The sequence below is a fragment of the Cygnus olor genome, chromosome 10 (genome assembly GCF_009769625.2).
Source record: "Cygnus olor isolate bCygOlo1 chromosome 10, bCygOlo1.pri.v2, whole genome shotgun sequence".
Lineage (NCBI taxonomy): Eukaryota > Metazoa > Chordata > Aves > Anseriformes > Anatidae > Cygnus > Cygnus olor.
In genome coordinates this window covers 7,311,870-7,326,735 of record NC_049178.1, presented here as the reverse complement: position 1 = coordinate 7,326,735, position 14,866 = coordinate 7,311,870, and positions in this window count along the sequence as shown.

Below are 14,866 nucleotides of genomic sequence, written 5' to 3'. Positions count from 1 at the left end.
CAAAGCCAGCAGGTGTTTGCAGGGAGCATCTCTTTGTGCCCGGCTTTGCCCCAAGCGTGGATGGAGGGAGGTGGGTGCCTTTTCCCCAGCAGCTCCTCTCCCTTCCCATGCTACTGTGCAGCCATCACGCCCGGCTCCTTGCAGCAGGACACAATCCTAGCTTCAAAACTGGTTTCCCAGCTCTTTAGCCAAAGCACGGTCTTGTTCTTTTACATTAAATGGATTTAAAACAGTCAGGCTTCTTTCTGGTCCCAAATGGATATGCATTTCTTAATGCATTCAGGCTAAACTAACCCAGCTCTGATTCCTGAAAATTTTTAAGGACACTCTTAATTTTAAACATGTGAGCAGTCTCAGCGAGGTGAACGGGATTATGCTTGAATTACAGTCGCTGTCTAATACTCCCAGCCATTCCTCCCCTCCCATACACCCCGAGACAGGGGCCCCACATCAGCACCAGAAAGCTCAATAACAGCCAATTTTGACCCAGAAGAGCTTAGTAAGGACAACAAAAAAAACAAACAAACAAACCAAAAAAAAGCACAGGGGTGTTGACCCCAAGCCCTAAAGCAAGTGATTAAGACAAGTACCAAAGAGCCAGGATGCAGGGGCTCAGAAGTTAAATGTGAACCATACACATCACAGCGCGCTGCCAACGTCCAAGCCACAGCAGCATTTTAACTGCCCTGCTCACCAAAAAAAACCTTAGGAAGAATTAAAGGCAAGAGAAGCACTGGTTGGGTTGGTGTAAGAGCCTCCTCCAAATAAATACAAGCTAAAAATACTTCCAGAGGACAGAGGTCACATCTTGTCAGGAAGCAGAAACGCTGCCCTCGCTGCAGGCACATGAAAGCAGGCCAGGCAGATGTTTATGCCTGGTGATTTAGCGCATCTGAATTTGTCAACTTATTTGATAACTTGGTGCTCAAGAATGTTTCTTTCCTCATTACAGAAACATCCCAACTTCCAGTAAGAAGTATTGCTGGCAGAGGAATTCCCCACATGCTGTTTTCCACAAAGCAGAAGAGTTTACCACATAGGAAAAAAGCCACAGATGCACGGCCAGTTTCAGTGCATTACTGTTGGGTCCCCCCCTCTGTTTCTTCCAACCCCTGAAAACATGGTGGCTGCAAAATAAGCCTGCGGGGGCTTCAGCTCCACAGGGACGCTCCTTCGTCCACATGAGGAACCCAAAGAGCTTGAAGCAATAAGGGAATAGGAAATTGTCATTTTAAGACACATACTGAAATATCATTGTGTGGATGGACTTCACAGATGGGAGGCTTGCTCCGACCTGGGTGGTGTAGCGAGGGGCTTCTCAGGGCTTGGAGAGGACAGACACCGCGTGCACGGCCCTATTTCTATGCTATCCAAAGTGTTCAGAAACCTCCAAGGAAAATGTTTGCCTTAAGAAAGGTAGCAACAGCCTCAAAACGCAAATGCTCTGCCCATATCCATTTATACATTAGCCAACACTGGCTCTTGGCTTGCTGGGGCTTGGAGAATTTCCCCAGGGCTGGGACGCCCAAAGCATGCATGGGGAACAAAGCCCCCAGTGAACACCCAAATTCAGCGGAGGCTGGATGCCTGGAGCACTTTGGCTGCTGTTGGCAGGCCTACCCCAGGTGCCTGCCCTTTCTGCGAGGGAGAGAAGGAGGCCTGTGCATCCCCTGAGGCCTTCAGACCGGCCACCCACTGCACACCGGAAGGAGCAAGGTGCCAGAGCACCACTGTGCCCTCAGCGATGCTGCTGGTGGAGTCCAAGAAGTGTTCATGTGTGTGTCTGAGTCTGGAGCAGAAGTGTGGTTTTGAACCACAAGTCCTGCTCTCCTCCACTTCCCGCACTTTGGCTCCTGTCACCAAGAGGACTTTGGCCATGAGACGGGGATTCCTCTCCGATACAAGCACAAAACATGTCCCATCAGTCAACGGCTCCAAGATCTGTTCAGAACTAGTCAAACCAACCCCCAAAAAACACAGTACAGACACCAAGTCCTCAGCACAAACGCTTCACTCTCCACATCCCTTTCTATTCTATCATCCTTTTCATGTGCACTGCTGTATCTGCTCATGCAGACGCCACCTCATCTGCAAGGTGTCTGCTCTGTGTGCCCACAGCTCCGCAAAGGGCACGGTGACAGCCCCTTGGGGACACCCACGTCACTGAGTCGTTGGCACTGCAGTAGCACCCACAGCTGCTCGCTGCATGGTTTTCACCAGCTCATGCTGCAGGGCTGTCCTGGCCTCACGGACTGTGCCACCAGGAGAGGTGACGGGACAACCAGCCCCAGCCGCATCTCCTCGCTTTAGTTAACTGCTGCCACCATTCCTGCGGAGTCCTACGTGCGCCTAGGAATTGAGTCCCAGACACGTCGAGCCCTGCTGCCCTGGCATTGCAATTGCAGGTGTCCCACAGCACCAGAGCCCATCTCAGCACCTCCCCACAGCTTCAGGGCCAGCAAAATCCCGCAACAAGCAGGGCACCAAGTGGGATGTAGCAGGACCTGCTACCCCATCTCCTGGGGACCAGGAGATGCCACACTTTGTCCCCCTGCACAGCCAGTACTGGCAAAGGGACTTCGAGAAAGAGCTCCCATCGGTCCCACTGGGCCTCGGGCACCTGATCCTCCGCCACTGGGAGGTCTGGAAACATCAGCCCGGGTTCATTTCATAAGCAGGGCTTGGGATTCCCTCCTCCTCCCTCTCTCCTTTGCTTCAGCAACACAAAGCCACTCTTTCTCCGCTTCCAAATGGGGTCTGTGGGTCTCTTTGCATCAGGGATCAGGAGCAGCTTTGAAAGGAGGAACCCGTGGTTTGACCCCTGCTCTATGGAGAGACCTTTTGTGCCTCCGCAAAGTTCTGCGCGCTGCACCAGCCCTGCGCCCGACAGAGGGAAACGCCGCAGGAAGCGGGGATTTATTCTGCTGCCAACAATTGTGAACAGCAGTGTCCTCTGGTGCCGTCATTGTCCAAAGGTGTTTGAGTGTAAAGCTCATACACAATAGCGACTTTCCAGAGATGCCTGTGAAAAGCCCTTTGGTGCTTGCCAGCCCTGCCGGGAATGCGAGACCTCAGGTGTCCGGGCTTATCTTCCAACCAAACTCATTCATTTAATAGCCAAGCCCCGATTGCTCCTCGTCATTAAAAGAAAACCCCAAAACAAAGGCTCAGCGGCTGTGTGCTCCTCTGCCATTCAGCTCTGCTGGTGTGGGAAGCAGGTGTTTCAAGGTCTGTGTTCCCTCTCCAGGCTGGAGAGGCTAGAATAAGATCCAACCTTTCGAAACAGCAGCTAAAAAGAAAGAAAGAGGCAGTGCAGCATCGCTCTCCAGGCTGGGGGAAGGCAGAGGGCTCAGCTAATTCAGAGCATGAGCTGGCTGAGTGCTGCAAAAGGCATTCCCACAGAAACTTCTGCAAATATGGCAGTGAATCCTGGCAAGCAGTTTTCACAGCCTTTTTCCCCAATGTGCTTTCTGCCAGTGCGTGGGGAGCATGCCCCCGTCCCACCAGCACTCCTCTGTGTCACCAATGGCATTGGAGGCCTTGGAGCTGGCCCAGGTGAACTGCAGCCACTTGGCTCTGAACATCCTCACCTGAACTTAGAACAACGGTCTCCTGAGTGCAAATCCTTGGCTGAAGAACATAAAACTAGCAGAGAAAAAAAATCTGTAGGTGCAAAACCAATGTTAGTCACATAAGCATCTAACTGCAGCAGAAATCACACAAGCACGAGTCAAGGTGCCAGTTAATTCACCCTCATAAACAACATTAATTGCCCTGGTGCCTGTTACACAGAGGTACAAAAAGGAAGGCTGGTAATGGGGTGCTGGTGCTGGAACAGGCCCACAGGCTCTGCTGTTCCTGGGCCTCGGCAAGCTCTCGGGTGCTGCATGCACTGGGTGGCACTGGGAGCAGCTGCTCTGAAATCGCACCTGAACGCGATGCTGAGCTGCTTTCTCCTCAATGGCTATGTGTGATAACACGTTCCCAACCACACAGCAAACATGACTTTTTTTTTTTTTTTTTAAACTATTAGACAAGAAAATCCTAATTTCCTCTCCCTTTTCTCACCCATCAGCCAAGCAGCAAGCATGGGGCTAAAGCATTCTTCCAGCTCGCTCAGCATCTGCGCTCCAGAATCCTCCAGGCATTCAGCTTAGCATCCTTGTCGTGCTCTTGCTGCACACTGGATGTCTGGCAAGTGCTCAGCCCTGGGACAAGCAGAGTGTTCAGCTCCAAATGGCCAATACACATTTTGGACTGTCTCTGGCTATTAGTTGTACCTCGAATTATAAAGCTTGCAAGCCTCACAATGCAACAGGGCCTTCTTAAATGCATATTCTGTCTTAACCCAGCTATGATAGGGTAATAGCATCCCCCACCTCCCTTTTTAATAAAGCTCACAGTTTTAAAGATGCATCACAGTGATTTCTTAAAAGCTACAGGCCATCAGTGCTGCCTAAGTGCTCTTTACTCTGGGTACAGTGCCGGGGGGACTGCAGAGAACTCACTCCAGGGCTAAAAATACTCCCACCTCATTATATACCCTTATGGATTACTTGATAATTACACTTCTTAGAGCCAAGAGTAATTACTGTTTTACCAGTCAGGTGTCCTTTTTGTTAATACACAAAGTCAGCTCCCCATCACCCATCGGTGATGGCTGGGTGCCCTGGCAGCAGTTGGGATGCTGGGGGTCCTCTGCCCTGGCTCCACCACATGCTCCTTCCCCAGCAGACACACACTTCTGGAAGCGTCCTCCTCCTCCTCCTGTGGGTGCATTGTACATGTCCATGCTGTGGTCAGGATCACGTGAAACCAACGCGACCGCCAGATGCTCTTTTGGCTCTGAAGCACAGATGTTCCCCAGAGGCGTCTATGTGATGCTTTGGCAGGGATACTGTAACAGCACGGTGGCAGCTGTGTCTGTGTGACAACCACTGCCCCGGGGGGAGTGACAAGGAGCCACCAGGCATGGATCCGCATTGCGAGGTGCCACCAGGACTCGGGAGTCACCTCACCAAACCTTCCCCACAAGCCTATAGACAGCCCAGCACCTCCAGGAACTACTCGCAGCAGCAATTTGTTGACTTGCTGGTGGATCTGGGCTGTGAATAGGGGTTTCATTTACAAGCCGGGGCCAGAGGAAGCCATCGTCACCCCCAAAGCTTTCACTGCCACAGCTACGCCAAAGCTGTTGCATCTATCAGCCAAACCAGCCTACGGGGAGGGACGCAGCCACACTGAGGACTGCACGACCCCCTGCCAGGAGAGCTGTAGAAATCACTCCTGGTGAGCAGCAGTGATATTTTGGGCCATTTTTAGCCCAGGGACCAGCATCCTGCTGCAGCATTGCCCTTGTTTGGGCCAGGGCTGCACCTGGAGCCCCCAACAGCTTCACAACTCAGTGATGTCCCTCTGAGATGGAGAAGAAGGTCTGCCTAAAGCCATCTCAGAGCCTATGGGTCTCCCCAAGCAGGGCTATCATGTCAGTGCCTGGTACTTCGCTGGGAAACACTGTCCTCCCGGTGACGTTTCCTGGCACTATTATGACAGGCTTTGTAAGAGCAGAAACAGGGAAAAGGCTGCCACGCTGCTGGTGAAAAATATGCAGGAATGAGAGGTCATTGTACAGTCCCCTCAAAATCCCAAAGACACGTTAAAGGCTTTATTGTTTGGCATCTAATAGCAGTGGCTGCTTTGTCTCTTCTTTCTGGGTTTAAAGCTACACTCACTTTTGGGGTTTTGTCCAAGACTGATTGGTTACCAAAAGGCATTTTTATTCTCTCTGCAGTCATTTCCAGGAAGAGTAATTAATGTATGTTAATTGAGAGAAAAAGGGCACAGCGATGAACTTTTCAACTAATCCAGAGATAAAGTGCAATATATTAAAAACTTACTGGTGATAAAAAGATAATACACATAAGTTATGATCTTTCTACCATAATACACTGCTTATCAAAAGAAGCAAATTATTTTGAGCAACTTCAACTCTTTCATATATCCAACTTAAAACAATAGTCCATTTTATTTCCCCAGCCAAAATGTCTCAGTCTCATTTCATCCCAGCCAGACCATCTTCTGTTCAGTGTTACTGGCAATTCAGAAGCAAGAAATTCCCTTGAATAACTCCAGATCTGCCATAGCTACAACATGGAAGGTACCAAGGGAGTGAATCTGATACACATGCTAAGGAAGGAGAGAAAATCAAAAGGATTTTTACTGTCCACTGATATTTTAAATTCTTGTTATCTGAGATTTTTTTTCTTTACAAATAGAGATCTGTTTCCAGCAAAAATATCTACTTTTTGGCAAAAGCTATGTTTTGCTCCAAAATGTTTTGGAAAGAAAATTTGGATGTGCTGTAGCTACATAGCAATATTCAGAGACCTGAGAGACAAACATCAGTTGCTCCTCCTTGCAGAGAGCTTACCCACTGCTGAGGGAACATCTTTAACTGTGTTTCTCTATCAGCAGAACAATAAATGAAAGATGGAAATTATTTCTTTAATGGCTTCCTCTAAAAAAATCAATGGCATTCAATTCAGTTCCAGCTGGACATCCTTTGCTCTCTTCTTCAGTCATCATGTGCCTGTTTTCCACTGATGGAGATACAGAAGAAGAGTTAGGACAACTCACTTTTAAAAAGCTTTTGTCCTGTTATAGATGGGGAAGAGGGTAAGGAGTACATCAGGGTTCAGACCTTTGAACCAGATTTCAAAGCTATTAAAATACAGTGAAAAAGTAGTAGGGGGCTGTAAGTACTTGCACTGGCAGCCTACCTGCTGGTCCAGGACCTGGCTGCAGCCCGGCCAATATTTCGAGGCCACCCTCGGAGTTGCCCAGTAGCCACTTCACGTTCACAATCATGTCATGGCTGTGCCCCCAGATTTCAAAAACACACAGCTGAGGATGAAGTGCTCAATCATACCAAAGCAAAACGGCTTTGCACAACAATGGAGTGGGTATGGGGAACAATGGAGAGCACAGACGGAGCTACAGCTGGGTGAGCAAGAGAAGGAAAGCTCTGGGAAGGAAAGTGCAGGAAAAATTTGACAATCTTTCCTCCTCTCCTTCCCTAGTGGTGCTAAGGTATCCTCCAGCTACTTCAAATCTCTTTCTTGAGTAAAAGCTGAATTACTGATGGCATGCACAGGAAACGGAAACAGAACAAGTGGAAGAGCTACCCAGTTAGCTGCATTAGGAAGGAACAGCACCATTTGGCCCCCCAAAACCATCCCAGCATGGGTTTAAGGAACGGGGTGCAGGCTGGGGGCTAAAGCAGTTGCAGTTTGGAGCCACCAGCTCCAAGCCCTCCTTAATCACCAGACCCCAGTGCAATCCCTGCAGCAATTAGCCTTAATCTGCATCCTTTATGGATGATCATGGGTTGGTGCTGCACGAGTGAATTGATCCAACAGAAAATACACCCCAGACACGGGCTTTATTCCACCTAACCCAGGTGCTGTTGGGATGATGCAGACACACGTGCTATTTCAGCGCAGGAACAGAATGATAAAGCTGAAGTCAAGAGGCTGTTCAGGAGGAGACAAAGCTCTGAAGTAATTGCTGGCAAATTATCATGAGGAGCATTATCAGACAGCAAGGCAAAGGCCCTCCCGGACAGGAAGATGTGATGCTCGTGCTGTTGTCTCCCTGGGGATACAGCTTAAATGCCACTCGCATTTGGAGCCAGGGCTGCAGGCTGGGATTTCAAGGCTCCGATCGTACGGCATGATTTGTCAGGGCACACTATGCTACTGGCAGTGCTTTCCATGTCCGCTCTCAAAAATGAAATTATTTTGTGCAAATGGAAGATTACCTCAGCAAATGGGCTGGCATTTACTGACGGCCTGGGCTCCTCGGAGCAGGAGTTAGGTACCCGGAGCTTGCATCTTCCCAGGAGAAGCTCTAGCAAGGTATAGCCACCTTTAGATCAGGTTGGTAAATGCTGCTGGGCGGCTGGGTGATCCTTCTGGACTTGCACCCCCAGCAGTCACTGCAGCAGCCTACAACAGGCAGCTCTGCTGGCAGCAGGAGCTACAGAGCCCATGGGGCGCCCCCAGGGAAAGGAGCTGCTGCTGTCAGCTGCATCCCTGCTGCTTCTCCGGCCACCGCTTTCTGCCCTCTTTGGAGATGCTGAACATGTCACAGAGCTCCTCGCCAGCGGTGACTGAAATTCCCCAGCAAACTCAGCTCTAGGGGCAAGCAGAAGGCCTGCAGCTTCATAAACATCTCACCAGGAAACTGGCACCAGAGCAAGGAGGTGAAGCACAGGGGCCAGCCTTGGCTCCCACACCAACAGAAGGGTCTCAAGGGGCTTGTAGATTCCCCGAGAAGCAAAAACCACAGAGAAGGGTGTGCAGCTCCAGCTGAGAAGCAGCTCAACTGCCTCCTGCGTTGGCCTCTGCCTGTCTCAGATGCTGCCATATGAACTCAGTCCCACGCCATGCCAGTGCTGGCTTAAGCAAGATACCCAGTCCAATATTTCTGCAGAAGCAAGGCCACAAACCATTGGCACCGTAGGGCTTGGAAAACAAACTCCTGGGGTCTCATGTTTGATCCACCAAACCCCCAGGGTTTCTGCATGCTCTGCCGCTGGCAGCAGAGGACAAGGGAATGGGAATTGCTCTTCCCAAAAGACTCGGAGTTGTTACAGTCTGGCTGCCTTGGTGGGAGCTGCAGAGTCATTTAGGTAAAGGACTCATCTATGATTTATAGTTTCTTCCACAGGGAAAAAAGAAGAAGCTATAAAAGAGCAGCAGCTTCTCCCTGTGGCGAGGCAAACAGCAGCACCAACACTCTGCTCACTCTGTAGCCCGATGAATACGGAGTCACTTGGCGGCACGGCCAACTGAAAAACCCCTTTAAAGGCAAAAAGTCCTTTCCTCACCCTTTGTCACCCTCCTGACCTCCCAAGCAGCACTGAAGCATCTGCAGGAAGGAGCCCATGGGCTCCCTAGAGATGTTCCCAGCTGAGCGGCTGTTGAAGTAATGCTGAGCCAGGACCCATACACTTGCCCAGCCTGTATTACACTGCATCAGCTGGAGACAGAAGTCCTCAGAAGAAACCCTTCCTAGCTGTGCCACTCGTTGGGGTGGGGATACCAGAGAGGTGCCATGCTCTGAAGCCTAGCGGAGGAACATTAACGCATACAAGGTGCCGTCCTGACCACAGCCAACCTTCAGGGTCGCAGCGCAACACACGTGTTTCCTCACACTAGAACAGTGGTGGCAGAACCCAAGCAGACAGGTGGAGGGTTGCTGATGAGGGCAGAGAAAGCTCCAGTTTGCTTCCATCAGCATTTTGGGGTTCGACGTTCCTAACTGCACAGCACAGCCATTGAAAACCTATCACGGGCTGCGCTGGCAGCCTGCCTGCAGAAAGCAGAAGCTTGTAAAGAAGGTATTGAGCTCCAGCTGGCAGAAACGAACCACACAAACACGTCTGCAGGGAAAGTTGAGGGCAGCACGTCTGGCATCTGCAGTTGCGAAACGGAGCGGCTTTCCCTACCGTTGGACACGCCACCAGTGAAATGTGGGGGCTTGGACCTGCAGTTGGAAGACGAAGGGGTTCCTCCTGCCCCCGGAGGCCCAGGACCAAGCGAAAGCAGGGTACGTATTTGGGTTCCTTCGGGAGCAGCGCCATGGCAATAAGGATGACCTGGCAATTTAAATTAGGACATGCAAGGGCTTTTCTCAGAAGAAATGGGATGCTGTTTTTAGAGCGTGTAGTACAGCCACTGTAAACAGCAAAATTTCTTCACTACCACAAAACCTCACAAAACCCCCAAACCCCCAGTCAGGAAATTAAAGAGAATTCAGAGGAAAAACACCACCAAACGCTTACATTTCTGTAGGGATTATACTGGGAAAAGCTGAAAAAAGAAAAAACCTTGATCTTTCGAACAGTTGGCCATGCTCAGCTTTGTCCACGACGGTGCAGAGCCGACTGGCGCAGCCGCTGCACGCTGGCATGATGGGCACTGGGGATCACGGCAGATCAACTATTTCTGGGTTATTCTTTATTAATTCCAAAACTGGAACTGAGTCCGAACTAGCTGATGCCGCAGGCTTATTACACTTGCCTGCCTTTTTTTTTTATATATGTATAAAATTTTATATTTTTTTCTAATGCAGCTCTGTAGTACAGTTTTTATTTTAGCTAATGAATCCCTGCCCACACACACGAGAGCCTCCAAAACACCCACAGACCAGAGGCAGGGGAAGGAAATGCCGGAATTGTTTGCTGAAATCTGGCAACAGGCTATTTTTTGCGAGGGGCCAGAGGAACACAGTGTTCTCCAGAGAGCCTGAAAAGGGTGAGGTCAGAGACTGGCTTCTGCCACGGAGCCTCAGCATTGGGAGGGTTTTTGTCTTTTGCAGTTACATAATGTCTTTTCCATGCTGGAGCTGGTTGCTTCCAGATTTCTGGAGGGAGCTCTGAAACGACACACTCTACAGCTTCAAAAAACCAAACCAAACAAAAAAAAACAACAACAACAAAAAAACACATCACTTCTGCTCATAAAAAACTGAAAAACTTCGTTTCCTGCCGCAGTTCTGTGTTGTAACAGATGGAGGAAGGGGGGAGGGAAGGGCCCTTTATTTTTTTTCTTCTTTCATTTTTCCATATTATCCGTGTGTTGGCAACGCACCGCTGTCACAGAGTGGTGGAAAGTTCATTTACGGGAAACCTTCCGAAACTGGAGCAGCTCATAAAACTTTTAATACAGACCTGGTTAAAAAATAATGACGAGACCTGAATGGTTTTTGGTTCAGCTGGGGAATGTGTTTTTGGCCTGTTTCCATACTTTGAGCAAATGACGATATTAGGGGCTATTTTAATAAGAAAGAAGGGAGGGGAAAGGAGGGAAGGAAGGAAAGAAAGGAAGGAAAGGAAGAAGGGCCCTCCTAGAAAGACAAAGCAGAGCTGTAGTGAGAGGGAACTCCCTCATCCGGGTGATCCAGGCCAGGCAGTAACAGCAGCTGACACCTCAGTGCCCAAACTCTTTATCCACCCTAATGCATGGACACATGGCTTAGCAAGGCCTTGGGCTGATGCAGACCAAAAGTAAAGCAGCTTTGAGACAGCCTGGAAGGTTTTGGGGAATGAAGAAGGGCATCTTCTAGGTTCTGAAGACAGGCAAAAGATGGAGAGGGTTTGGACACTGGGGCAGAGCCCCAGGCCCCCCAGGACTGATGAGCACCGCATCAAATTGCAGGCTGTGCACCCAGGTGGCCACAGTGTGGGGAAAACCACACACAGCTGGGTCTCCAGAACAACTCTGGCATCTGACCACCACCAGTTCAAAGGCTTCAAGCAACGTTTTCAAGCACTTGGAAAAATGACTGTGCGCCCCAGAATAAAATGGAAGAATTGCATCCCCATCCCATCAAAGGTGTGAGCACTGCTGAATCCGAAGGGTTTAACTCACAGCTTCTCTCCAAAACTTGCTCCCCACGGGCCAGTCTCACCACGCGTTCCTGGTGTGTGCAAGGAACGTGAGGAAGCATTTGCCCTCCAGATTCTCACTCTGAATATCCTCCACCTTATCCTCCTTATACCTCCTCCAGGGCTTATCTCCCACCCCATGGCCTTCCCTTCCTTCCCATGCTGTTTGTGCAGGTCCCTGGGCGCACAGGGCATGGGGTTAGGAAATGGGATTAGCAACGAGAGTGAATTTGCCCAGTCTAAGTATGAGCATCTGGACAGATGGAGAAACTTGGACAAAGGCTCAGAGGTCCCGTAACAGCCCCAGTGAGCTGTCCCCAGAGGTGAAATGATTCAGCTGCTCTAAATCCACGTGGCCCACGACTGGGGTAAACCTCCCAGCTCAACCCCTCGGGTGAGGAGCAATGTCAAACAACACCCTGGAAGGGGCAGAGCAAAAAGAATAGGAAACAAAGAGAAAGCTAGTGACAAACGGCCCATTCTGTCCTGTCAAAGGAATTTCTGCATAATTTAGACTGTACGAACAGGAAATCTGTGTACTAATGTATTCCCACCACCAAGCACATGAGGGGTCTGTGTCTCTGGAGTGCCTACAATGAATCATTTATTATCCTTCCTCATGCTTTCCAGCAGGAATAAACTACACATTTGACCTTATAAAAAGCAGTAACTTTGCCTGTAAGATGTGGCCCGCAGTAGCCCAGCCCCTGCTGGCAGCCCCAAATACACAGGAGAAACTATGGGTTGCTGCTGTACTGAGTGCTGCATCAGCATTTCCATACAAAACCACTGTTTTCAAGGCTGCTACGAACAAGCCAAGAAAGAAAAGACACAAACTGCCCCAGACAAAAGGAAGCTGGCCTCCAAAATATTTCTCCCTTAAAAAATCTATTAACTATGCTGCAGATTTTGGTCTCCAATATAAAAATTTAGAACTTGACGTTCTTGTTTGACAAGCCCTCTTTTTTCTCATGTGAATAGGACTCATGTCCTCCTTGATCTTTACGGTAAGTTTGCTCACCCACTTTCTCAAAAAGAATCAAACAGCTAATTTGTTGTTGGAAAATTGCTAACATGACTGATCCAAGGCTCGCCAAAATCAGTAGGACCAAATGGGGAAGATAACTGGTAACTTCTACAATATTTGCTCAGTCAATGGCTGCTATGATATCTATGAGTCCTTTTCAGTAATGAAAGCACTAATTAGGATATCTGGAAGGAATTAGTCATCCCAAGTAAGCTGGTTTTCAGTGTCTGTCAGGGAAAGGAGGGTCAGTGGTTGACAGCACCTGCCTAGGATATCTCTACTGTTTCCCAGGTTTCCTGTGTGACTATGAGGATGCTTGGAGGATACTTTTTGGCAAGCTAGAACCTGAAAACCCAGCCAAGTCCCCTGTATATCACTGGATGCTGGGATGCTGCCAGAAATTGGTCCCATGTGCTGGGACTGGCTGCAGTTTCCGCCCTGGGCATAGCAAAGCTTCCCGTTCAACAGGTACGTCGGGAGCAGGGAGACATCACTTGTGAATCCTACTCTGATAGTAGCCATGGAAGTGTATCCGACAGACAGAAGGGGAATAAAAACACCAAAAACCTTTCCCTTCCACACCGCCCTGACGGTGGAGTCAAGACAGAAGGAGGGACATGCCTACAGACCTCACCCATCCTTGCTGAGAGCTGCCAAGAAGGACAAGGGTAATTCGGGCTCTGAACCTGAACATCTTGTGTTTCATGTAATCTCATTGAAAATATTTTGATTTATGATCTCAATTATCCATTAACTGAAATCCCACATCTTGGATATCATGAAATTAAGCAATAATGAATAAGAAGCTGTGCTGCTGAGGCGCTTTATGGAGTGATTCATATTAAATAAGAGACTGTGTAGCCAATATAATAGTTTGCCAGATTAACACATGCCTTGCTGAATAGTAAATACTTCTATTTGTGGCTGCTTTGGAAACATCACCGCATTCAGTAATTAGCAAAGTGTGAGCCTAATAAAAATAATAAAAAAAAAGTAGAAAAGAAAAACTTTGGGTGTGAGTGGGACTTGTGCCTTATCCGAGCCTGAAGGAGAATTTAAAGATTTAATTACAGCTAATGAGAACATATTTCAAAGCTACAAAGCTCTTTTTGCAGCTTAATAATGCATAGAAGGAAACACTGAAGTGTGATGGGGGCGAAGCGTGTTGCTCTGGGAACACATTCAAAATCCAAAAGGAAGCAGAGAGCCATCCAAAGGCTGAAGGGCAAAGGTGAATCCTGCCATGAGATGGTCACTTCTTTTCTAGCTTTTGCACATTAAAATTCCTCTCTAGCTCTTCTGAGAATTACTGCATTAGGCCAAGCTTATGGCGAGCAGAGAACCTGAATAATTATCCTCCAAGGAGCCAATGTGGTTTGCAGAGCCATCTCTGCCACTTCTGATTACTTGCGAAACAGCAACGTGGTACTGATATTTGTAGTACCCTCGAGACCTCTGCAGCTTGGAGGGGTGGCAGTGGGGCCAGCCCCGGTCCCCCCGATGCCACCATGGCTCGATGGGGCTCAGCAGCCGGGTACTGCTCTGAGAAGCCATGGGCACACGAACCAGCGTGCACAGAGCAGCGGCTAGCCTCAGCGTTCCTCAGAGCCTTGAATCAGACTTCAGGGCTTAAGGACTTCAACCTTATCTCCAACGATCTGCGCTTTCTTCCTCTTGCTCTTGTATTTTGAGTTCTCGTGGTATTTGCGATGTCTCAGGGTCCGATTCGGGGACAAAGAAGAAAATCAGATGTCTGCAGACTTTTCCACTCTGAGCTCTCAACTGTTCCAACAGTTGACACAACGGTAAGATCAAAGACACAGCTCACATTGAAACCTCTCTCAAAATAACTCCTATCAGTCATTTCCACAGGCGGTGGACGCCCCTCTTACTAGGCAACTATGGGATACATCAACACATTTCCTTCTCCCAGTGCACATGAAACAAGCCTGAAGCAGGGGATGACATTAGGGGAAAGCGTACCAGGTGAGGATACCTGGAGTCTGGGCTGACCTTCAGATACTGCACACGACATCGAGTCAGTCAGATGCCCTCTGTGATTGCACCCCTTCTGGTATAAATGTGAACCCAACTGCTTATGCGCACCTCTCTGGTGGAAAGGAAAATGTAAGATATTATCGGGATTTGTACAGCGCTTTCCAATCCCTGTAAGAAGGCACGCAAACCTGCTTATCTCAAAGCACTCTAAAATTGCGCTCTGTATACTGCCAGAGGACTAAGGTTGGTATGCAGTGTTCATATACAGAGGAGTCAGCCACCAAAATAACTACAACGTGAATTACTTACTACCTAAAAACTACCAGAGGTGTTGTATTTCCACCTGTCAAGAAATGATCAAAAGCATCTCAACAAATCTTTGAATAAAC